Source organism: Periplaneta americana, chromosome 8, assembly GCF_040183065.1.
Source record: "Periplaneta americana isolate PAMFEO1 chromosome 8, P.americana_PAMFEO1_priV1, whole genome shotgun sequence".
Lineage (NCBI taxonomy): Eukaryota > Metazoa > Arthropoda > Insecta > Blattodea > Blattidae > Periplaneta > Periplaneta americana.
Genome location: NC_091124.1, coordinates 43,250,018 through 43,275,961, shown reverse-complemented (window position 1 = coordinate 43,275,961; position 25,944 = coordinate 43,250,018). Strand labels below are relative to the sequence as shown.

The window sequence follows — 25,944 nt, the reverse complement described above, 5'->3', positions numbered from 1 at the left end:
GCTGGGGTTTAAAAGCTGCATTGTCTAGTGCTTGTGACTTTTCTTGCATTTCGAGTCTTGTCAACCAGACTTAAAACTTTCTTAATTGGCATCACATCGACTCAACTATACTTGGCGTCATTCTTAACTCTTAGTACATATAAATCCTACTCTATTTATAACATATGATAATAAAAAGAGAATCACAACAATAGTTCACGACTACCGATAAATACCCGGAGATTCTACACAGCCACCGGCGTAGCTCAGTCGGCTAAGGTGCTTTCCTGACGATCCGGAGTTGTGCTCTGGCGCGGGTTAGATTCCCGCATGAGCTGATTACCTGGTTGCATTTTTTTCCTAGCTTTTCCCTAACCGTAAGGCGAATGTCAGGTAATCTAAGGCTAATCCTCGGCCTCATCTCGCCAAATACCATCTCGCTATCACCAATCCCATCGACGCCAAATAGCCTAGTAGTTGATACAATATCGTTAAATAACCAATCAAAAATAGAAAGATCCTATACAGGGTGATTCAGTAACTATGTTACAAACTATTAGGGATGACAGGGAAGACAATTATGAACAATTTTCATATAGGAACCTATGTCCGAAAACATTCCATATGCAACCTGTAAGATTCCATTGATGATCCTCTTCTTGCGACTACAAGAAATTTCGCACAAGAAATAAGAGCCAGTATACAACACCTTGGTTTCCCTTTTGAGGAACAGCCTAATGTGCGAAATTTACGGAAGAAACTACGAAATCAACAGTTTGAAGACTGGAAAAAACTTAACCACCGTGATAAAGGTGTTTCGCATTTTTCAGAATGGTCAAAATCAAATTCCTGGATATCAACCAAGAAAGGCCTTTTCACCTCTCAATGGACTAACGCTATAAAAATGAATTGCAATGTCATCGCAGTACGTAGTGTCCCTGGTAGGAGCCAAGAATCCCGTTGCCGCCATTGCAACGAGTATGAAACCCTTCCTCATGTTCTTGGTGTCTGCAGAAACGGAGAACTGTTGCGGAACAATCATCACTGGGTTAGAAGCCGAATTGCTGAATGTCTCAAGAAGTCTGGAAAGCTTGACATTTATGAAGAAGTACATTGTATTTCATCCACTGGCTCCACCAAACGTGCCGACATCATAGCAATTGATAACAATCAAAAGATTGGCTTCATAATCGATCCCACTATAAGATTTGAGGGTGCCGAATTCCAACCACAAGAAGTAGATCTGGAAAAGAAAAGACATTATGAACCCTGCTTTCCTTATCTGGAAGAGAAATACCGCATACCCGTTTGTCGCTGGGAAGTAATTGGCTTGCTCTTTGGTGCAAGGGGCACTATATCAAGATTTTGTATCAATTTCTTTCATCGTTTCCATATAGATCTTTCGGAACTTCAAGATATAGCCATTAATGTTTTAAGAGATTCCTTGTTAATTGTAAATAACCATCTGTACAGCTCTATATATGAAAAATAAATTATTCATGTCGAGGATAGCTGCCCCCCAAAAATAAATTAAATTAAAATAAAATAAAAATAAAATTTAAATTTAAAATAGAATATTGTTGATCTACATTTAATTTAGGTGCTGTTACCGCTCGGTACCCCTTTCTGAAGGGCAGCTATCCTTTTTGAATTCTTCTCTCAAGCCAAGATTATATGAGCCGTTCAGAGCAAGAGTGGTGTAAGTCAAAAATGAGTAATGAGGGTTAAAGTAAACATTCTGTAAAATACGGCGCAAAGTAACAATTAATATTCAATTTATTTAAACTATTAGTAGTCCGTGAATAGCAAGAAGACCATATTAATTTCTACTTTGCACTGTATTTTACAGAATTTTTACTTTAAACCTCATTACCCAATTTTGACTTACACCACTTTTGCTCTGAACGGCTCATATTAGTCAGTGTATTCTGCTAGAATCAAACTCAACGCCATCCTTTTGAAGTTTGGTTGCAGACGACCTATTCCTGCAAACGTTGTTGATTAATCATAAACATGGTATTAGCTACTTGGCATCGTAAATTATATTTTGACTCATTAGCCTTGCAACTTTCCTTCCATTGCCTTTTGCTCCTACACAAATGAAATGCATATCAGCGAGTTGCGGGGAAAGTTGCAAGATTTCATCAGTCAAAATATCAACTAGCTTATACCATGTTTGTGAGAAATCACTAACATTTGCAGGAACGGTCGTCTGCAAGAACACTTTGGCCTTGAGTTCAATTCTGGCTGGTTACACTGACTAACATATCTAGGTTTGTAACTACCAAACAGAACGTTTCCGAACATAGGTTCCTATATTAAAGTTGTTCATAATTGTCTCTTCTATCATCCCTAAGACTTTGTAATATAGTCACTGAATCACGCTGTTACGAGATTCGACCTAAGTGTTCAAGATACTATAAATAAATATAAAAAAACAGCAGCCTGATTCCATGACAATAGGAACTCCAGTGACACCAGATAAACGACAGATTTGAATGACTTGAGGCTTTCCCGGCGTTTGATGTAGAATAACTCTTCTCGGGTTCTCGGCCAGGTGAGTTGGAGATTTGCTTCCAAGCTTTCGACGGCTAGCTCTGCCATCTTCTTCAGGTCCCACATCACTTCATGTCCTGAAGAAGATGGCAGAGCTAGCCGTCGAAAGCTTGGAAGCAAATCTCCAACTCACCTGGCTGAGAACCCGAGAAGAGTTATTCAACAACAGGTTTTCTAGCACACACAGTAATGGTACAGCATCTCATAATACTGTCTGATATCAACTAAACTTTAATTTAGTAAGTAATACCTTTCTGACTCTATCTCAGAAACTGATGGACCGAATTAATTTTTTGACAGACAGATGTGTGTCTGATGATAGGAGTGCAATTTCAAATTCAATAGTGGCGGTGACAGTGAAGGGGTATAACAAAAAATTCAATCAGTAGTGGTTTTGCACCTCCCTCTCAAAAACTAAATCGACGTGTTTTTCTTCAAAATCCAGTCCCCTACACATCTAAAATTATTCAGGATAGAAAGTTTTGAAATGAACACACTGTAGAAATTTATGCACAGCATTTACTAAGGAAATTATCCAATTAATAATCATTGCCATCAATTAAGAGTAAATCATTATCAACACCGTTGCAGTCGTCACCATAATCATAGTGATCATCACAGCTGTCATCTTGTAGGACCGCGGAGACAGACAACTTACCGGTACTCAAACTGCACACTCAAGGCAACGCATAGTACTGATGCTATGAAATGGTTAATCAAACAGTCGAGAGTACGAGTGGTTGCATAACGTGTTCAAGGCTGCATTGTGCCCATTGTTTAACTCGTGGGCAATGCATGACATATTATTTTCATATTCATGGAGGTCAACCTCTTCCATTTCCTGACCGTTATCCAAATATACAGCTACCAGCTCGCGACACCGAACTGAACTGCGGCAAAGTCTTCAAATTTAGTGACTATATTTAGAAAATCAAGTATCTCAAAGCAACACGTTCAATACTCGGTTTGCAATGCCGAGCATTTGACAATGAAGTCATTGATTATACAGGGTGGATGGCAACCAAACTTTAAGAGGTGATTCTACATCTTAAATATAGTTAACAAAACTTTTACCACACTTTTCCTTAGATGAATCACCGTCAAGTAGGGAAAAAAAAAGTAGTCTTTGTCCAATGTTTGCAGGGCTCTATTGAGGCAATGGCCCGAGATAAATGTCTGATTGCTATACGAGCTGAACGGTAAAATAATCTGAACGTTAATGCCTTGAATATTTCTTTGCAAATTAAACCGTTTAGCCATGAATTTAAATCAAATAATAATCATTGAAATAAATTTTGCAACGCAGCTCACGTCGCGAGTTACCGAATGAGTATAGCAGAGGGGGAGGGGAAGGTAAGGAGTGCAGGCCGCGCTTGCTTAGAGTTATTGCAAGAGTTATTGGCATTGTTTTATTTTTAGTAGGTTATTTTACGAGGTTTTATCAACATTCTAGTTTATTTAACGTCTGGATGAGAAGAAGGTGATAATTTATTTTAGTAGGTTGCTTTACGACGCTTTATCAGCATCTTAGGTTATTTAGCGTCTGAATGAGATGAAGGTGATAATGCCGGTGAAATGAGTCCTGGGTCCAGCACCGAAAGTTACCCAGCATTTGCTCATATTGGGTTGAGGGAAAACCCCGGAAAAAACCTCAACCAGGTAACTTGCTCCGACGGGAAATCGAACCCGGGCCACCTGATTTCACGGCGAGATGCGCTAGCCGTTACTCCACAGGCGTGGACTGAAGGTGATAATGCCGGTGAAATGAGTCCGGGGTCCAGCACCGAAAGTTACCCAGCATTTGCTCATATTGGGTTGAGGAAAAACCCCGGAAAAAACCTCAACCAGGTAACTTGCCCGGACGGGGAATCGAACCCGGGCCACCTGGTTTCGCGGCCAGACGCGCTAACCGTTACTCCACAGGTGATGTTGCCAAATGCTTCATAAAAACATAACTATTTTATCTAAAACTGTAAAAGTTAGAGAAAAAAAACTTATTTAGATTTTTCAAATCTCTATTCATGATCTATTACCAGTTTCTTTTTGGTGCAGAGGTTACCATTCATCCTGTATCCTCAATTTCTCTCAGTTCATTTGGTATGTAATTTTCATTTCGTAAATCGATAAGTAGACCTATATACCCGTGGATATTTTAATTCTATTTAATCACCTTCATCATCATCATCATCATCAACAGAAGTGTCCTGTCCATACAACTCAAGTGTTCCCGTCCCCTTCACTTCTGCACGATCTATTACTTCAAGGGTTCCCTATCTTTCGAGTGCACGGACCCCTTACAGCACTTCAGGCGGAACCCCTAACATAATTTGGATAATTTGTGCCGATACATAGTTCTATTCATTAAGTATTTGCGTAAAGTAGTGAATTAATCATCCTTTAAAACAGTAGATGACATTTTGTCACTAATATTTCCGACTCCAATTCCATCCAGTATTCACATGATTATGCCCTTGTGCGCGAATTTCAGGACGCCCTGTATATGTGATGTTATGTCATCAAATTCACAAAAATGAAGGTGTATCAGTTATACAACTTTACTCCTACGAAATATAAATATAAAATTCAGTAACTATTGTATGTTTATAAAAAAATTAAGGAATAATTTATTTTATGTAGTAAATAAGATAAAATTTCAAACGGGGCCACACAATTGTTCTACATTTTATACACCACGATTAAGAAATGGGAAAAGGAATTCTCACCGTGAAAGCAGCAGAAGTTCGATGAATACATATTCACTGAGAATAATACTGTATTTTTTTTCGGGAATTATAGTTTCCATGTGTTATAACCAGGCTTAGAGACTTTAGACCCGATAGATGAAAACAGTGCGATTTCAAGTTGGATACCTGGACTGTAGTAGGTGGGGGCAGTGATGGTAGCGACCTACCTGTCGTCCCATGTGCTTTATTTACTCAGTCATACTCATAAGGCAGGGAGAGGAGGTACTGTTCTGATAATAAAAACAGTCCCGTACACCTAGTTCACTTTATCACAAGAAAGGACAGAAAATAGCTAGTAGTCTAGTTTTGATCTGTGCATGTGGTTATCTATGTGATTAGTCTAAGAATATATGCGATATTCTGTGACATGAAAGACATGCTAGCAGGGAAGAAGTCTACGGACACTGCTGGGGTAGCGAAGATAGATTTCAATGACTTAGTGTTTTTTCGTTTTGCATTCATTACATCATCCACACCTGTGGAGTAACGATTAACACGTCTGGCCGCGAAACCAGGTGGCCCGGGTTCGATTCCCGGTCGGGGCAAGTTACCTCGTTGAGGTTTTTTCCGGGCTTTTCCCCTCAACCCAATATGAACAAATGCTGGATAACTTTCGGTGCTGGACCCCAGACTCATTTCACTGGCATTATCATCTTCATCTCATTCACACGCTAAATCACGTAAGATGTTGATAAAGCGTCGTAAAATAACCTACTAAAATAAATCCATTACATCATGTGATGTAGAGCGGAGCTTCTCCCAATATAAACTTTGTCTTGCCGACTACCGAAGAAAGTTTAGTTTTGAGACCTTCAGAATGTGTGTTGTAGTAGGCTACATTGTAACATACCATGTATTGTACTTCATAAGTTGTGTATGCTGTGCGGAATTATTATGTATGCTGAGTAAGTATTGCACTTGTGCTTATGACAGAAGCCGAAAGGAAATGCATATTAATTAATTTTGAAAATTTCGCATGATAGGATTTTTATTTAAATCTATGTAAAGATTAAATTTTTGGTTCTATAGAATTTTTCTCCTCTAACAATCATTTTATTGTAATGTTTAATAAATTAGTTGCCTTTTTTTGGAACGTCGCTGTACAGTACCAGCAGATTGGACTGAACTTGGTTTCATGTACATATTGTCTCTTCTTCTGCCGACTCCAACACAATAAAAAAGCTGCCTATAATACGGACGTAGTAAACTTATTCTATCGGGTCCAAAATCTCGATGTCTGGTTATAACAGAGTTCGAGGAATATCGGTCCGCACTATAGGGTGGGTTAAAAGTGGCTTTCCTCAAACACTTCCTTACATTTAATTACATTCAATTTACATTTGACTAAACATTCCTTTACAGAAATGGAGGCAATATTTCTCGATACACAATTCACAACGTTTAGACACTGATTTACAAATGACAGAACATAACTCACGATTTTCACGAATGACTGTTCGATCTTCTGTCGCAACAGATGCAGATCCTGCGGTTTCTGAGTAAAAACATCATTTTTCAGGATACCCCTCAGCGAAAAATCACATTTTGTCAGGTCGCATGATCTGGGTGGCCATTCTGTTGTGCCATGACGGCCAACCCATTCATGAAATTGCTGGTTCAAGAAGTTCCAATTCCTACACAAAAAAAAAAGGTGGTTCTCCATTCCGTTGTCATATCAACTGCATATCGGCAAAACGAGAACTGTTTTCAAGACTTTTGACGCACGAACATAGTTATCAACCCGCCACTTATTACACCAGCTGACGCAGCAGAACGAGCCACGGCAACGAAGTGGACCTGGGGGGACATGTGGCGAGACTACACCAGGCAAGATGGAGCCATGCAGCCACGATGTGGGACCCCTACGTCGGAAAGAGAGGACAGGGAAGACCACGGCTCAGATGGTCTGACATGTTTACCAGAGAGGCGGGGAAACAATGGTCGAGGACAGCAGAGAACAGAGTTTTGTGGAAAGAACTAGGGAAGGTCATTGTAAATAGATAACGTAACCAGTGTTAAGATATTGTAAATAGCAAAGTCAGTATTAGTGAAAGTGTAAGATAAGTTTCGTAAATAGTTAAGTCAGTGTTGAGAAAGTGTCAGGTAAATAGTGTAAATAGCAATCAGTGTTTGTCAAAGTGCCAGTGTCAGTATAATGTGTGTAATACAAGAAAAAATGAACAAAGAACAGAGTGCTGAGACTAGTTAAAGTCTAATAGAATTATTAACCATATCACAAAAGTAGTGTACACGACAAGCTCGCTTGGATTGGCTCACCAAGCGAGTACACTTGAGCCATCCCTGTCGAAGGGGGTTCTAACCCCATCACAGGAGGCCGGTGCCCAACATGGGACATCATGGCTAACATTCATTCATTCATTCATTCATATGTGTATAAGTATGAAATCTAAAAACGAATATTAGGGAAAGCGACTTTTGACTCACTTTGTATATCGAGTTTTTCTGTAAGTAGAAAACTTTATGTTTCATAACTAACATAATATTATCGGTATTTATTAACCTACATTTTTATTTAGCTATACATTGTACGTATCTTACATGCACCTAGACTAATTTTCGTATGCTATTTGTACTGGTGAACAGTATAGAGCAGAACAGGTTTCACGGCCTTGAGTCCCCCACCTCCGCGCGCATAGCCGGTTGGCTAACAGCCGTGAAACCTGTTCTACTCTATACTGTTCACCCAGTAAGTTCGGAAGCATGGGACCTTAGTAAAAAATAGAGATAAATTGTTGTTGGGTTGTTGAAATGAATTTCTGTAGACAATGATCAAGAATGGTCTAGACTGGACAGACTCAGATATGAAACCACACGATAAAGAATGAAGATGGGCAGTACAAACAACTTATTTGGTTTGGACATTTTGCCAGAATGCAGGGAGAGAGACTGCTGAATTAGACGTTAACGTTCAGAAAAGAATGCGAAATCGTCCAACAGCGTAACTGGGGAGATTATGTAATTAGACGACAATGAACTTCATCTTTGAGGACTGCTAAGATTGAGGACGGATATGCGACGACATCCGTAGAAATTATTAATAATAATAATAATAATAATAATAATAATAATAATAATAATAATAATAATAATAAGAAGAAGAAGAAGAATACAGTACATTTTTACGTTCCGTCTTTACACTATTTTCATTCCGGTTACGAGTATTGTATTGTATTGTATCGTATTGTATTTATTAACATTCCATGGTATTCGTACATTGCTTCACAGCTAGAATATGGAACAAGTCATAAAACTTAATACTACTACAAAGTCTTAATTTATAGTCACAGTCTAGATGAAATATATACAGAAGAGATTTACAATATAGTCTACTAGTACAACACAAAGTTTTAGTATCAATTTCATGAAGCGTTGTTGAATGTTATGAATTCACCTACAAAATAGAAGGAGTGAGACATTAGGTACTTCTTTAATTTGGCCCTAAATAATCTTATGTTTTGAGTTTCATTTTTATATCCATAGGGAGGCTATTAAAAATTTTTACTGTCATAGAACACAGTCCTTACTGATAGCATGATAGACTTGCCTATGGAGTATGAAAGTCATTTTTTGACGTGTATTTATGCTATGAACTGTTGAATTAGTTACAAAGTTTTCACGATTACATACGAGGAACATTATTAATGAAAAAATATATTGACAAGCCATGGGCACTATTTGTAGTTTTTTGAAAATAGTCCTACACGATTCGCTAGATTTGGCACCTACTGTTATTCTAATTACTCTTTTTTATAGTTGGAATATATTGTTACTACTCGTATCTGTGGAATTTCCCCAGAATATTATTCCGAAACTCATTACCGAGTGGAAGTATGCAAAGTATGTTGTTTTTAAGGTATTGAATTTATTATCTTTTGCATAGATCTAACAGCAAAACATGCTGAATTTAGTTTGGGGATAATTTCTTTGGTATGATTTTTCCAATTTAACACATTGATTTTTAAGCCAAGAAATTTGGTTATTGTTGTTTATAATAGGGATCTATTGTTCATTATTGCACTTGAAATTTGTGAGGTTGAATTTGGACAGGATTTAAATTGAATTGTATTAGTTTTGTTACAATTTAATACTAATTTATTGACAGAACCAGTTACATATTTTGAGGAGAATTTCCTCTGTTGAAGTTTGGAATGTGTTGGAGTTATTGGCTGTAATCACTATATTTGTGTCATCTTCAAATAAAATGGGATGACCTACATCTTTCATTAGGGGGGCAAGATCATTTATGAACTCTATAAAAAGTAGGAGACCTAATATTGATCCTTGAGGAATTCCATTATTAGTTTGAGAAAAAAATATAGCATGGAAATTATATATATATATATATATATATATATATATATATATATATATATATATATATATATATATATATATATTGAAACAAATTTTATTCTATAAATCTCTAATCTCTATTGAGAATCTCACCCCACATAAATACCCTTAAATTATTTGTCCGCGGCATGCCTACAAACCAGACATAAGATCATCAGTTGCCCGAGTGTGTTGATGGGACCAGTTACTGCTATTGTATCTCACACCTCAATGCTTTTTGTTTCTTTCGTCTGAGAGGTTCAGTTTCCACAGATTCCAAGAAAACATTGCGGAGAGAGAAAAATAATAAATTCTCTGACAGTTCGGATCGTATTGAAAGCCATTAGTAGGGGATGACACATTAGTTTGTGCTATCCCTATTGTGATATAGATCCATACGTAACAGCATGTTTTAAGTACGGTCCAATCACTTCGATGGAAGTATAACGATCTTTTTCAGCGACGAAAAACATTCTCTCCGACAGGCGGCTATGTCAATTAAGAACTTGAAAAATTATCTTGTTGTGGCATGTAACAAGAAAAACAAGAGCAAGTACTGAAATGTGGTACACAGATTTATTAAATAACATATATTAAATTACTATTTTGATGATTTTACTGTCTATTTTCGTAATTTTAAACGCCTATTTTGTATTATTTTACAGCCTTTTTCCTCGTGAGTTTTAGGTGTCTATTTGCCTGCATTTTTCTGTCAAAATAAATGCCTGAACTTCCGGGCTCTAAATTCATGAATGTCACTGTAATTGTCCGGAATTGAACTACGCGTCTTTTTTAAGCGAAGCATCGGCTAGGGTGGGGGGAGAAGCTGAAGAGAGAAGGTTAGGAGGATCTAGTTGTTTAGTCAACTGTCCGAAGACAGGTTTGAACCTCATAAGGCATCACTCATGAGGCAACTAAGACAGAAGACAGTTCTTTTCCCCATCCAATGCATACATCGCTGACTAGTAACACATGTAGGTGCTGTGTATTAATGCGTGGGGGAGGTGTATCAGTGAGCATTTTTCCCACCCCTGCCTCCGCAAGGTGCATGGGTTCCATCTGCTGGTTACACCTAACTTGGGGACTAATTAAGACAAGAGTCCATTTCCTGCGGGTTCATTACCGTCTGTACGTCCGTGGCGAGCCTCCATTCTAGTTTTGAGTTAGGTTTGCAAGCATTGTAAGCTGCCTGTTGTTATGTTTCGTGTAATGCCATATAGGAAGATCGCAGTAGCTACGAACTACTGAGAGAGAATATAACAAAATAAAACGTAACACAATAATTCAATACTGACAGTCTAAAATACTATATGATTATTCAGACACCTTGACACTGTGATGGAGAATGGGCACTGAAATACCGAAAATAACCCAGAAATATGAATCCAGACTGAATACCAGGATGTGGTACACGATTTCGGAACGACTAATTTTATCTGTAGATAAACGGAATAATTTGATGTAATTTTCGAACCAAGCAGTTCAGGAATCTTAACTACTGCTGATTATGATGTGTGTATTCTGTAATATATTAAATCCTGACTTAGTTATACGCTATTATTAGCAATTTAAATATTGATATTAGACTACTGTCATGTCTGAATGTTTGGCGTCTTAAAAGACTCTCTCGTCAGTCCCTACATCCACCTAGTTAGGTCTATCAATCCACCCATATGTCCACACATCCACCAACCTATTCCTTCGTCCATCCCATTTCTAAGCAATTAACCAACCAAACATCCATCCATTCATCCATCCATCAATCTACACATCCATCGGACCATACATTCATCCATCCATCCATCCATCCACCAATCCATCCTTCTAGCTACCTATTCACTCACACACATCTACCAGTCGACGCATCCGTCCACTCACTCACCCACCTATTTATTTCCTTACCCATCCCTATTCCTACACAATAGGGATCTACTCATCCACCCGACCAACCAATCTCACACCTACCAACTCTATCAACCCATCTATCCGCATTAATATATATCATCTATGTCTACTCGTTCATTCACCCAACAACCCATTCATCAATCCATACAATCACTCATCCACCCATCCATCCATCCATCCATCCACACACCTACCCACTCACACACCACACACCCATCGACACACCCACCCATACACCCACCCGTCCAACCACACACCCCTCCATCCATCCACCTACCTACCCACTCACCCTTACACCCACCCATCCACTCACCCACCCATCCACTCACCCACCCATCCACAACACACCCATCCATTCACCCACCCATCCAATCACCCAACCACCCACCCATCCATCTATCCACCCACCTACCCCATCCATCGATCCACCCACCTACCCACTCACCCACCACACACCCATTGACTCATCTACCCATCCACCCACCCACCCATCCAATCACCTAACTACCCACCCATCCATCCACCCACCTACCCACTCACCCACCACACACCCATCGACTCATCCACCCATCCACCCATCCAACCACCCAACTACCCACCCATCTATCCAACCACCTACCCACACCTCACACCACACACTCATCGACTCATCCACTCATCCATCCACCCACCCACCCATCCAACCACACATCCATCCATCCATCCACCCATCCAACCACACATCCATCCATCCATCCATCCATCCATCCATCTACCCACCCATCCAACCACACATCCATCCATCCATCCATCCACTAAGTTTCCAGCCAATCTCTCACCTAGCAGCTATACTGCCAGCACATCTATCCGCATTAATAATTCCATCATCCATCAGTCTATACATCCAACCATTTACCTTGTCCAGCCATCCATTCATTAATCCAATTCCCCATCCTAGCCAAACACCCTTCACAGGCTTTGCCATCCATTCGTCAATCCAACTACTCACCTACATATATTCTTCCACTCAACCGAACATTCATTCATCTAATCATTCACTCAGTTACCCATGCAACCACATATCTATCGACCCCCTCACCAACCCATCGATTTACAGTCATATCCATCCATTCAACCACCCAACTATCCAGCCATCCCTTCGTCAATCTACAAATAAATAGCCTACTCAATCTCCCACCTCTACTTCCATCCATCAATTTTTGTATCCATTTAGTAATCCACCTGCCTACTCTTTAACTCCATCCACTTACCGTATACTTAATGTTTAAAGTTCAATCCATCTTATACACAGTCAAGGTCGAATATGCGTGCGTACAACAGACTGGGAATGACACTTCCTTCGTGGTAACATTACTCGGAAGACAACACGATTCATCATTTTGTGATTTATTCCGACACGATCAACAGAATACATGAAAACTGAAGACTTCCGCGAGAGCAAATGATCCAGAATGTTCTTGGAATGACGGAAGAAAGTTGTGGAAGCATAAGGAACCACCGTGATCACACTGGACGTGGAATGAGGTCAGCAGATGTAGCTGCAAGCTTGCTGTCTCACCTACAAATCGACATCAGTATCACTACTAGGCCTATTACGGTTCATATTTCATAATACGTATGTCATTACCCATTTCTATAAATTTAAAGAGTACCTAATTTGCTTGAAAGATTATAAGGTCAACAACTCTTGACTTAAAATATTTATTGACAAAAAACATTCTCAGTTGAGGCAATATTTAGTGGTACAAATTTTATTCTGGCATTTCACATGCGTTGCATATCACCGAATTCTTAAATTTTAAGATAGTTTCAGCTTTTGTAAGTAATGGAATTAAAATGTAATATGTAAATCCCATTCTTTTTAAAATGTACGAGTAAAATATAATAAAACTAAAGATTTCACAGTGTTTTAATTGGTTGTTTTACTACGCTTTATCAACTTATAAGGTTACCTACCGTTTGAGTGAGGTGGAGGTGATAATACCAGCGAAATGAGTCCAGGGTTCAGCGCCGAAAGTTACCTAGAATTTGGTTACCTGGAAAAGTCCCAACCAGGTAACTTGTCTCAACTAGGATTTGAACTCGGGTCCATTCGTTTCACGGTCAGGCATGCTAATTTTACAGTGTTAAATTGTAAAAAAAAAAAAAAGAAGTGATATGCCTAGAATTTTCCGAACAGATTTTTGGAGTTTTATTCTGCGCCTGCGTCTATGTGAGGTATATTTGATGCCATGGCTGTATCTGTATTTATAGATTTATACAAAATTAATTTCTCCTGTCCATCTTCACTGTTTCTTTGAATTTCGAGGTTCCCAGGCAAAAAAGGTGACACGCAATCTTTTTAAGAAAATGAGATTTTGCGATATGTTGTGCATCCTGATGGTGTCTCTATTGTGTCCAAAGATGACAAGCAAAACTCTATTATTTTTTTCTCTAGCCCGTTTGTTATGAAATTTGATTATTAGGATTTTATACAGTAGTTTAAACTTTAAACGCTCGCTCCTGAAAATGTACCACGTTTTGCCTTGGAGACACAGAATTAGTATTAATATAAAAGAAAACCGTGCTATATTAGGCAAATGAAAATAAATGTGTACTAGGACGAACAAATATTGATATAAACACAGGATTCTAGAAGTCTCAATATCAAAGTTTGCACTTAATTCTTGGAGACATGAATGAGCGCATAGTATACGAACTCTGGACAGTTAACACGTATAGTATATAAACCGAAGAATTTCCATCACGTTTGCTTAGCAAATCGATCCTGCTCCCAGATATAAGTAACACTGCTTCCTTCAAACATTTTCTTTACTCAACGCAGTTAGTAACGTAGAAATAAATTATCTACGAGTATATAGGCCTATTCAGGTTACTTGACAGATGCCGCTGCTTTACTGTGAAGAATTATGATGTGGCCTACATAAAATCATTCCTACAAGATTCAATATGGTCAAAGATTATTATCTATACATAAATGTACGCCTACACTTGAATTAGAGTTTGTACGTTGTGCCTACAAGCTACAGAGTGATTCCCTCTATGAGTCATGTAAGAATAATTCCTGACCGCGTTTCAAACTTCTAACATGACGGCATTTCCTTAAATAAAATTTCTGCAGCATTCTACGTTCTTCCAGAGAAAATTCTGAACTGTCTTGTTAAGACTTTTTGTCACTATATTTCATTTTATTTTTGATCATAACAAGCTGCAGGATTAAAATAGAGTGCACAAAGCCTCCATTTTACTTCCGAGTAACCTTACGGTATTAAGAAATGCCATTATCCATTCCTTAAGCATATGTGAATGCTTAAATTCGCTCTTGACGGTGACTAATATATTTGATTAGCCATGTATACTAGAACTACTGGTCCATATCAGAAGCAACAGGCAAATTACAGAACAACAAATAAGACAAACTCTATTCACACTCGAGTCTGAAGGACAGAATCTATATGGAGCAAACAAGTTCAAAGATACTTGGAACTTTAATAATTTGAGATGTTTCAAAATTACGCTCACCAGATATGCCATTAAAATACTCAATAAGACCAGGAAAGTAAAATTTCATATTTATAAATGAATTATTCTTCCTATTCTTATTTACATGTTGCAGATATAGAAAAGCACTCGGTTTCCAATTTTTTGAGATTAAAAAAATTTTGTTGAATATTCTTAAGGATTCAACCCAAATATTACATTACCATTTATATTTTGGCCATTGATGATTCTATTGGGTTTTCATTTCTCTGGATTTTTTACTAAACAATTCCTGTCTTTCTAAATTATTCTGTAGTGCTTTTATTCTGGATCTTTACGGTCACCCTCATTGAGGGCAGATAATTTCGTTTAAAATTTATCTCTCTTCTTGCTTACAAAAAAAAAGTAGGCCTACATTTCAAAGAAAAATGTTAAGGTGGAGGTTTTTAATCCACTATAAGATTAGCTAAGAATGGAAAGTTGAAATAATAACCAATTTTTTTTTGTAGACATCGTCCCTTCATATGGATAAGGGCCAACATAATATATAGGCCTATATATATTTTTTTTCACCAAATTAGTTATGTTTACCATGTAATTCTATGCCATATTTTTCATTAATTAGCAAAAGGCCTGACGTTTTCTCGCAATATTATGGCCGTAAGTGAGAAACTAACGTTGGTTGTTGGGACTGACATTAATGATACCTGGCCACCATAAGGGCCAAATTCATATGTTTGCAGTGTATAAACCATGTTATAATGGAGTTCATTATTTATTAATTTGTCTTTTTAACTACCTCAGAGTGGGAACGAAACATAAAAAGCAACTTCCAAAAACATTTTTCTTCGTTCATAATGCCGTTATTTGTGCGATATTTGTTTGAATCCATTTCCTTGACCACTGGTAATAGATGAAGAAAAATTCGCTCCGGCGTCGGGGATCGAATCCGGGTCCCCAGTTCTACGCACTGGGTGCTCTAATAATTGAGCTTCGCCGAGGTTCAATCACAGTCCCGGATCGAATCTTTCTCCTTTGGTACTTTCCCTTAGTGGCCTTACTCCATGTTCGACATATAGTATAGTATACTGACACACATGTATTAAGTCACCACACAAGGAGCGCACTCATTTGAGTGACTTGGTGGCCGGGACTCCAGAGAATATATGCACTGTTGGGCGAATGATGCACAAAGATTATTATTATTATTATTATTGTTTTTCAATTTTCTCCATTAATAACCAACGATAATCATAACAGATAATTGAATACTTCGGGGATAAATAATGATAACCCACATTTACAAATTGCATACATTTTAATTTTTACTGCAAACACAAGAGGATTGTCATATTTTTCAAGCATCATAATCCAATCATTTTTAACATATTTACATAATTATTTAACCAAATCAAAGATAATGTGGGTTATAGGCTGTTAAAACTGTCAATCTCACTTTTAAGGGTAATTACTATTTACCCCCCGGGTCTTCAATTGTGAAGGACCAAAAAATAATAATATTTACGTAGATCATTTCCTTGAGCTGTGAATGTTGGTTATAGTTGCACTGAATGAGAGACTTCGTTAATACAGATGTTATTACTATGCCACTTATTAAAAGGAAACTACTCGTATATTTTTCATCGCTATATGTTATAAAACGAGGAATAACTACAACTAACTTTGAATTTCATTCAGGTAGTATTCAGAAGCTCTGTAAATTCTTACGATTTGAAATGCGTGTTTCAAAAGTGAAGCTAAGATCTTAGTTTTCACATTAATTTTGCAATTAAAAATTAACTCTTCATATATTTTGGAGCAATTGCAGCGGCTGAAAATACGGAGTTGCATCAACTTTTTAAAACTGTAATTAAGGAAATTATTAAACTGTTGTTTTAAACGCTTTTTTTCTCTTCTGTAAAATCAATAAATTGTTACTATACGTTGGTTCTTAAGCCTATAATGGGACAACATATAAAGAGTCTATCATTTGTCTAAAACTGAGTAAGCTAACTTGAATAGATTACAATCTACGTAGAGATTGGTCGATACAATTATTTCTCGACACTAGAAAACGATACCTGTATTAGGGCTTCGATAATCGATGCTAAGCTTTTAAAAGCGAAAACTGAAAACACACACAAAAATGCTTCAAAGACCAAAATATATAGATAATGTTCAAAGAGATGTAAAATAACTAAGGGCAGATTATTGGCGAAGCTAGCTTAATGGAATAGTAGGATAATAATTTGTTCGGTAATCAGGATGTACAGGCTATATACAAAGAGCTGCTTATAACCGATTTAATTTAATCTGGTAGAACTCAGTGCTGTGCCGTACATGGACTGTTCACAAGGCGAAAAAGAAGAAATTTATTGCAGAAATTATATGTTAATCGTGAGAACTATGAATTCTCTAATCTTAAAATGTCACAAAATTCTTTGTCTGAGCGCCTGTCCTGGTCAAGGCGGATTCGATATTCATATTCTATAGATAAGAAATTACTGGAAACCATTCACAGCAATGAGGACTTCTATGCCCAGGTCATCGATGATTTTACTGCTAGAGGAGAATTGCTTTGGTCTTCAAATACATTTATGTGAGTTGGCTGCTATCAGTTTTATACTATACATACAGGCTACAAATTTGTATTATTGTTTTCCTCACACAAAATTGCACCGCACGCCACTGGTAGAACTGTGAAACCGAAAAGACTCAGCATCCAAGAGAGATTAAAAATGGCGATTAATATAATGAATTTCATCTGTCGTTTTCTCTTGTTTTGAGTACAGTTCCATTTAACTCTTGTCAGCTGAATACGAACCAGAGAAATATGAAAATTAGCTGAACAATGCTATATTAATAAATGTATTATTATCTGTGTTGTTTGGGTAAAGGGAGATAAGTCATAAAAATGGGTTTGTAGATAAATGAAAATTACACTTGGAACCTTTATTACAAATAATTTTCTACACAAATAAAACATATCAACTGCTAGTATTATTTTGATTTTTGCACTCTCACTTGTGGGTTCATCTGGAAAACAGAATTGCATCTGCACAAAAATGACTTATCCCTCTTTACCCAAACACTACAGATTTTATTTTATTATGGTAGGCCTAGTACACATATTTGAATACTAAGAAATGGAATGAAATATTAATCTGTTTCAGCAATTCAGATCTTTAAATGAAGTATGATTGGTCGAGATAAATACTGTAGGCATTCTATACTGTAATCTATGAATTTAAAGACAAGTGCCATGCAATGAGTAAAACATTCTTAACAAAATAATCATCATAATCATCATCATCATCATCATCTTCTTCTTCTTCTTCCCTTCAAGTATTAGGTCATATAGTCTCACAGTTGAATTTTCAATCCAGCGCTTCTTTGGACGACCGAGAGATCTCTTCCCGTTTGGACGATACTGGAGCATGGTCTTGGGATTCTGTCTCTACGCATGCGATGCAGATGATTTATCCAGTTGTTCCGATAATGCTTTACGTGATTAATTACAGGTTTTAATTGTTATTCTTCCATTACATCTTCATTTGTGATACCATTTCGTATATCCCGCTGTATATCTCATAAATTTCATTTCACTGGCCGTTATTCTGCTTTCGCCTTTCTTCCTCAATGTCCGTGCCTCACTGCCGTAACAAAGTACAGGTCTCGCCAAGGTCTTGATAGGGAATTCTAGTATGCCTTTGTACTAGGGAAGGTTTCATAATGTTGTTAATTATTCCCATTGTTTTGGTGTATTTAGACATTTTCTGTGAAATCTCTACTTCATCGAAAAAGAAAGATAATGTGTATCCGAGATATGTAAAATAATTTACTCTTTCTAATATTTTTGAATCTAAACATATTTTGCTAGGCACAGGGTATTTTCCGCAGAAGGCCATAATTTTAGTTTTTTCTTTATTGATTTTCATATCACATTTAATTCCAATTTTGTTAAAATTAAAAATTGAACGTTGTAATTCATCTTCTGAGGATGGCACCAGAGCTAAATCGTCTGCAAAAAGTAATGAATCTAGTTGTAAATGTCTATTGAAACTTTCAAAACTATAAATTTATTTAGAGCCAATGGGATGATTATGAAATGGTGACAGCAAAACAATCGTGAAGTAGGATTGAAAGAGGAAACCAGTTAGAACCATATAGGACTGCCAGGGTCCTGTAATGGGTAAGTGTAAATTCTCCTAAATTATCAAAAAAAGAAGTAAATTCCTCTCAACTACTCTAAGCGCTCTATTTGCCGGTGGTAAATTCTCCTAATCGGAGTAAGGTATAACATGTAGTTTATCGAATGTATACAGTTCAACAGTAGAAACATGTCACAATATTTTGCTGTACAGCGATAACATCAAATTCTTTTCAGGATCTGAAACCTAAAAATGCTGGAAATTTTTTCCTGGAGCACTTTGTTCACGAGTCATCAGAGACTGTTCCAGGCAAAACTTGTAATTTATAAAAAATTTTCTTTTCTTAGCCTTTTTATTTCTCTTTCAGTATCGATACCTTTGAATCGATAAGCGGCGTTGCCAACAATCTTGTTCGACCTTTTCATTTCTGAAGTAGAATAACCGCCAGAACCATCAATTCTCACTTCAATGCAAACTAGGTCTATAACTTGTTTCTTTTTACTGAAGTGATGGCTGATCACTAAATAACAGAATGAGGTTTATGTAAAATTACACAGTTAACATTCCACACAAATTTCAAAACGTAAGATCCAAAAACGACAGCTATAGGACGTGCTAGTAGAAATATATTATAAAGGTCAAATATCACTGCTAGATTTCTATTATAACTTTTTAAAATAAGTAAATGAAAAATCACTGGCGAAATTAAAACCGAAATAATATTTTTGGAGGATAGTCAGAACCGCCTTCTTATAGTATCTTCTGGGTAATACTAAATAGTTATGGATTTATGGAATTCACATGTGCCCAATATTTTACCTGGTCTGTCTTTAGGGGAATTTACATTGATGAAGTTGTAAATCCTCTTGAATTAGGTGAACTTACAATACTCCCTGTAATATAGGACATGTCCTTTATTTAATGATTTTGTCCTGCGTCCTCTTTGACATTGTCAAGACACCCGAAATGTCCAGTATTTATCTTATTCAAAAAATTAAACGAATTTTGTCAGTGGACAGTATTTGAAAGAATTATCGTTTATCAAGAGATGCAAACAAATCCCGCACAATAGAAGAGCAAGTTACGTCATGAAAGATTGCATTACTCGCTTCAACAAATCAATTGTCAGAGTTGCTAGCTTTGTGCCAGTATATCTTCAGTTACATGGGCGCATAATGCTAATGTTTAGCGTATTTTATTATTAATCAATGTTCAGTAAACCAAAGAGGGAATAAGTTTACTGAGACCTCTATAGAAGCTACATTAAATATAAAAAAGAACCAAGACTACAACTGCAAGAAATTTTACAAGCAAATTCTTCAAAACAAGTACCTAACATGTAATAGACGGTCTAATTGAAATTTATTACATTATAGTTAGCTTATCGGAAAATCAAAACAAGATGAAATTGAGAAAGTAACTTACCTAACAGTTACGGAAAGCCAAATCTTCAGACGAATATAACTTAATTAAAGAAACATATATCATGCAGGGAATGATACTTTTAATTTATATAGAATGTACCGTAAATAATGTCATTAATTTCGGAGGGTTATTCTTTAATAAATTTCAAGCTAAAAATATTAATACAAATTTTGCTCGTTTTTGGTTCCTTTTTGGGGACAAAAATTGTTTTATTTTAAATATTTCATAGCGTGTTTTGGGAGAGTCATTAATTTAATTCCCAACATGCTCAGTTAATTAAGAGAGCAGTGTATTATGATAATAAATGATTGAAATACTTTTAGTTTTATCCTTTAGAAGTGCTGAATTTTCATCCGAACAACTTTTCGTTCTGCAATTGAATTTTTCAATGTTACATTTGTTCGGATCAAATTTCTGCACATTTAAAGGACAAAACAAAAATTCTTTCAATCAATTATTATTATTATTATAAGACTGTTCTCTTAAATTGACTTAGCATATTGGAAATTAAATATATGGTTTTCCCAAAACGCGTTATCAAATATTTCATAAAAAAGATTTTTATTTCGAAAAGGAAGCTAAAGACGAGCAAAATTGTATTAAACATTTTTGTTTGAAATATCTTAAAAAAAAACTGAAATTGATGACATTACGTACGGTTCACGTGTATATTACATAAAAAGAACGCTAATTTTAGTATGATTATTACGCATTTAATATTACTATTTTATTTATCTCAATAAATATATACAAAGTAAATTCCAAAGAATGGGTAACCTGTATTTTTATTTCTTAGATCTGACAAACCTAAACATGTATCTTTCGGCAAGACTTTAAGCTGAATGAAATTAATTACTAATGTTTTAAATATAATAACTTCTCGAACAAAAATATGTAATACTAATAGTCGATCAAATTAGATAGTAAAAACATTAGTACATCGCTTTGGTCCGAAAAGCAACATGTAATTAAATTTTTAACGTATTGCCGTTGATTATTGACCTCCTACCTAATTTATACATCAATATGTTTCGGCAAGAGGCTTAATTATTTTTGGTATGCGCTGAACCCTCCTCTCGCTGAGGTTATACATTCAGGAAATACGACAGAATACAAATTATTTGTAGTAGGAAGCGTTAAACACACGATTTTTCACACTAACTATAGACATCTTCCATAATCATTACTTGAATCTCAAACGCCATTTTGTTCCTACATTTCAACAATTAAAAACTGAATTTATAATAAACAAATGAGAGTAGTGTGGAGGCAATGACCTCTGCTGAAGATTCCCCCCACCACCGCACGGCCTATATTTCCCCACCACTCCGAGCTCACTGGTTCGGTCCAGAGGAGGAGAAGAAGAAGCTACATTGCACAACCTGCATACCTGTCTCCTGCCATTGAACTTCACGATAACCGCTGCCGAAAAATAGTCTTCCCGCCACATCGGATTTCCCCGCAACAGAATGTGGAATCAAAATGCTTCCTATTCTATAGCAATTAAATATGCGTGATGCTACTAATACCAGACTGTGTGTCTTGTTATTCCGGTCCAAAAACGGCTGAAAATTCGTATATTTTATATTTTGAATAAATATTTCTGCAAAAATTAAAAATAAATAATAAACAATTTATTTTAATAACTACTGCAACAATTGACCACAATTTTGCCAACTTTATAGCAAAGATATTTGCTTCTATTTTTTTTAATTAGCAGCGTGACGTTATCTAATTAAACTAAACACTGTTATCAATATGACGGTCGATAACGATAAATTTACCGACTTCCTATCACAAAAATGCAATTTTGAAAAGACAAATACATTTGCAGCGAACTTATTATTTCCGGCCAAAAACAATTTTGAAATAGTTTTCATTCGTCTTGCTGAAGAAAATTTCGAAAACAAAATTAAATAATAAACAGTTTTTTTTACATAAAACTGCAATGAACTTCAATAATCTAGATTTTGTCATCTTTTTATTAGAAACATTAAACCCCATCAATTAGCATCGTATGTGTTAGCCAATTGCATTGAATTATAAATATTCAAATGCCACTGCATTGAACACAGCTTTGAGTAACATCACTAAAGCAATTTTACCGAAACTATCTTTTCTTTCAGTTCCCATTATAACATATTAAACATTTAGGGCCGTATTCATAGACATTCTTAGCGCGGGCTTTCGGTGGATGATCAGCGAACTAACGTTTTTCGTATTCATAAACCAGTGTTAGCGATATGATATGAATTCTGTTTAGCACTCTCGTAGCCCGGGCTAGCGAAATGTCTATGAATAGCACCCTTAAATGTTAGGTCTCTCTGAAGGAAGCTAGAAGGATTTTATACGAAGATTGCTACTCAGAAAACGATGTTATATTAGTAAGAATGCTGCAAATGTTCAGCGTTATGGAAAAGACTGAAGTAAGCGCATTTTAAAATACTATGGCCATCTAAATTCAGTAGCATCTGAGAGATATTTATACATAAAATATTAATAATAGTAATAATCTATACTAATAATAAATCTGTAACCATAATTTTTCTGGTAATAATAATAATAATAATAATAACACTGTGAACAATATAACTGTAAGAAGTCAACCTAACCTTCACCAATTAATAAAATAACATGCCTCATCATTTCACCATTTTACAGCCACACTGCAGTTAATAAACTATGGAATTCATTGCAAACATAATGTATATAAATGTCTCTGAATGAATATTCATATCACTTACCTTTTTCTGCATAAATATCTGCTGGTTATCCACTCTTCTTTGTAGGCATTTAACGTAGCACTTGCGAGAAAGAATAATCCATTTATCGTGGTCCACAACACTACTAAATCCACCACATTCTTCTACAATGCACAGTTTAATTTTGCGTTAAAATATTGTATTATAATTCTATGTAATTGTTAATTAACTTATTAAAAGGCACACTCACAAATCACACAGTACAGCAGCTTAACAATTAGTTTAAAACACTGTTATTGAATTGTGTATAAAAACTGAGCAGAAATTCGCAGGCATGTGTCACAGAATAAATTGTTAATCCTTCTTCGTCATACTGTTAAACTCTTCCGTTGGCTCAGAGAGCATTCACACTTGTGTCAATTCATTTCCTACTTCGATGACAACACAGAAAATTCACCTATAACAACGTTAACTCAAAAGAATAGCACTGTCACTATGTATTGAACTATCCATTAGCTGTGTCTTCACGTTAAGAAATCACAAGATGATTGCAGAAACTGACAACAATGTGAGAAAAACATAAACGAATCGCACTCCGTCAGTCGTCACACGGCGCGCTGCGTTCCTTCACCTGATCATGGACTTGTCTTTAGCCGGCACAACACTGTTCCTTGGCCTCCGAGAACACCTCCGCTGGCCGTGGCAAGCTTCCTTCACCTTGAACACTTCTCCTGGTGGCAACTTGTGGTACTACACAACAGCCAACGGGACTCCAAGCGATGGTGAGTGACCTCTAAATTATGTTTTCAGCGTGGATATGATGTCTTTAACCTGGGTTAAAGTAAACCAAACATTAAATGTTATTTTAGACATAGCAATTCATTCAAGAAAATGTAAGTTGAAATGTTAATGACATATTAGGTTTTATTCAGTAACTTGATGAATTAAAGAAAGCTGGAAATATCTAAAGTTCTTATGAAACACAGGAAATAAAAGATAAATACGTACGTTTAAATGGTTTTAACAGGATATGTCTTTACAAAGTGTAAGTAAATAAACATTAAATATTACTTCACATATTTCAATTCAGTAAAGGAACTGGGCTGTTAAAACGGTGGTTTGCAGGTTTTTATAAAATTTAATTGTCTTATAATGTATATTTATATCACGGGCGACCGCAAGGGGACGGATTGCAGGAAGAAACGCCACCTTTCATTTTTCAGAAGTAGGGACAAAATTAAAGGATTCTTTACCTATAGGTTCCAAGTTATTTATAACATCTAATAACTGTCTAATGTTTTACACAAAACATAACATTACTAATCTTGTTTTAGTACCATAAAGCTTGGTACAACTATATACACATACCTAATGTATCTACCTAGTCTTAGTAACATACAGTAAAATAAATAGACACTTCCTTACTTACGATGGCTTTTAGAGAACCCGGAGGTTCATTGCCGCCCTCACATAAGATCGCCATCGGTCCCTATCCTGTGCAAGATTAGTCCAGTCCCTACCATCATATCCCACTTCCCTCAAATCCATTTTATCCTCCCATCTACGTCTCGGCCTCCGCAAAGATCTCTGGCATCCCAACGAATATAACTCTAAGAGTGGTTCCATTTATAGGCCTGCTTTTTGTTGATACTAGCAGATTCCAATAGTTTTCTTATTTTTGAACTTACGTGCAAATTCTGAACAAATGATGTTCATATTGATGAGAAGTTCTACTTAAATATAACTCTTTTTCCTAGTAAAAGTGCACTTTAAAGACATATGAGAGAAAAGCACACGACACCATCTCTGCTAAAGAAGGCAGAGTACACTGTTTAAAATCCTCAATCCCTTGAAGCCCACATTCTTGTTCCTTCTAAAATTATCGACAGTGTGTTTTAAGGCACCATAGTCTACCAACTGAGCATCTGAATTATTACTAACAGTTTCTTGAATGTTTTTTTTTTCCTTTTAATGATAATGAATCAAGTTTTTATAAAGAGTTGTTTTCAAAGAAATCCAAGATCTTCTGACTATAGAAGATAGCATTTTCATAATATGTACTTCATCACTTTCTGGCGATTTTACAACATAGCAGTCGGTTTTGCTTCTGTTTACGAGTGCATGTGCCCCATGACAAAAATATTCAATACTATTAAGACAATTACACGTGATAAAACGGGGAAAATTGTTTTAGTGAATTAAATTATACTTACTTACTTACAAATGGCTTTTAAGGAACCCGAAGGTTCATTGCCGCCCTCACATAAGCCCGCCATCGGTCCCTATCCTGTGCAAGATTAAGCCAGTCTCTATCATCATACCCCACCTCCCTCAAATCCATTTTAATATTATCCTCCCATCTACGTCTCGGCCTCCCTAAAGGTCTTTTCCCCTCCGGTCTCCCAACTAACACTCTATATGCATTTCTGGATTCGCCCATACGTGCTACATGCCCTGCCCATCTCAAACGTCTGGTTTTCAAGTTCCTAATTATGTCAGGTGAAGAATACAATGCGTGCAGTTCTGTGTTGTGTAACTTTCTCCATTCTCCTGTAACTTCATCCCGCTTAGCCCCAAATATTTTCCTAAGCACCTTATTCTCAAACACCCTTAACCTATGTTCCTCTCTCAGAGTGAGAGTCCAAGTTT

The 25,944-nt window shown here is 36.4% G+C and overlaps 1 protein-coding gene across 2 annotated transcripts in view; it reads right to left on the bottom strand.

Moving 5' to 3' along the window:
• Window positions 1-24,122, bottom strand: part of Blimp-1 (PR domain zinc finger protein 1) — a 454,433-nt gene extending 430,311 nt beyond the window's left edge. For both annotated transcript variants that reach the window (XM_069832827.1, XM_069832830.1), the window contains exon 1: window positions 23,338-24,122. The gene's annotated coding sequence lies outside the window, so the exon portion shown is untranslated. The remainder of the gene's footprint in view (window positions 1-23,337) is intronic.
• Window positions 24,123-25,944: the final 1,822 nt, after the last annotated feature.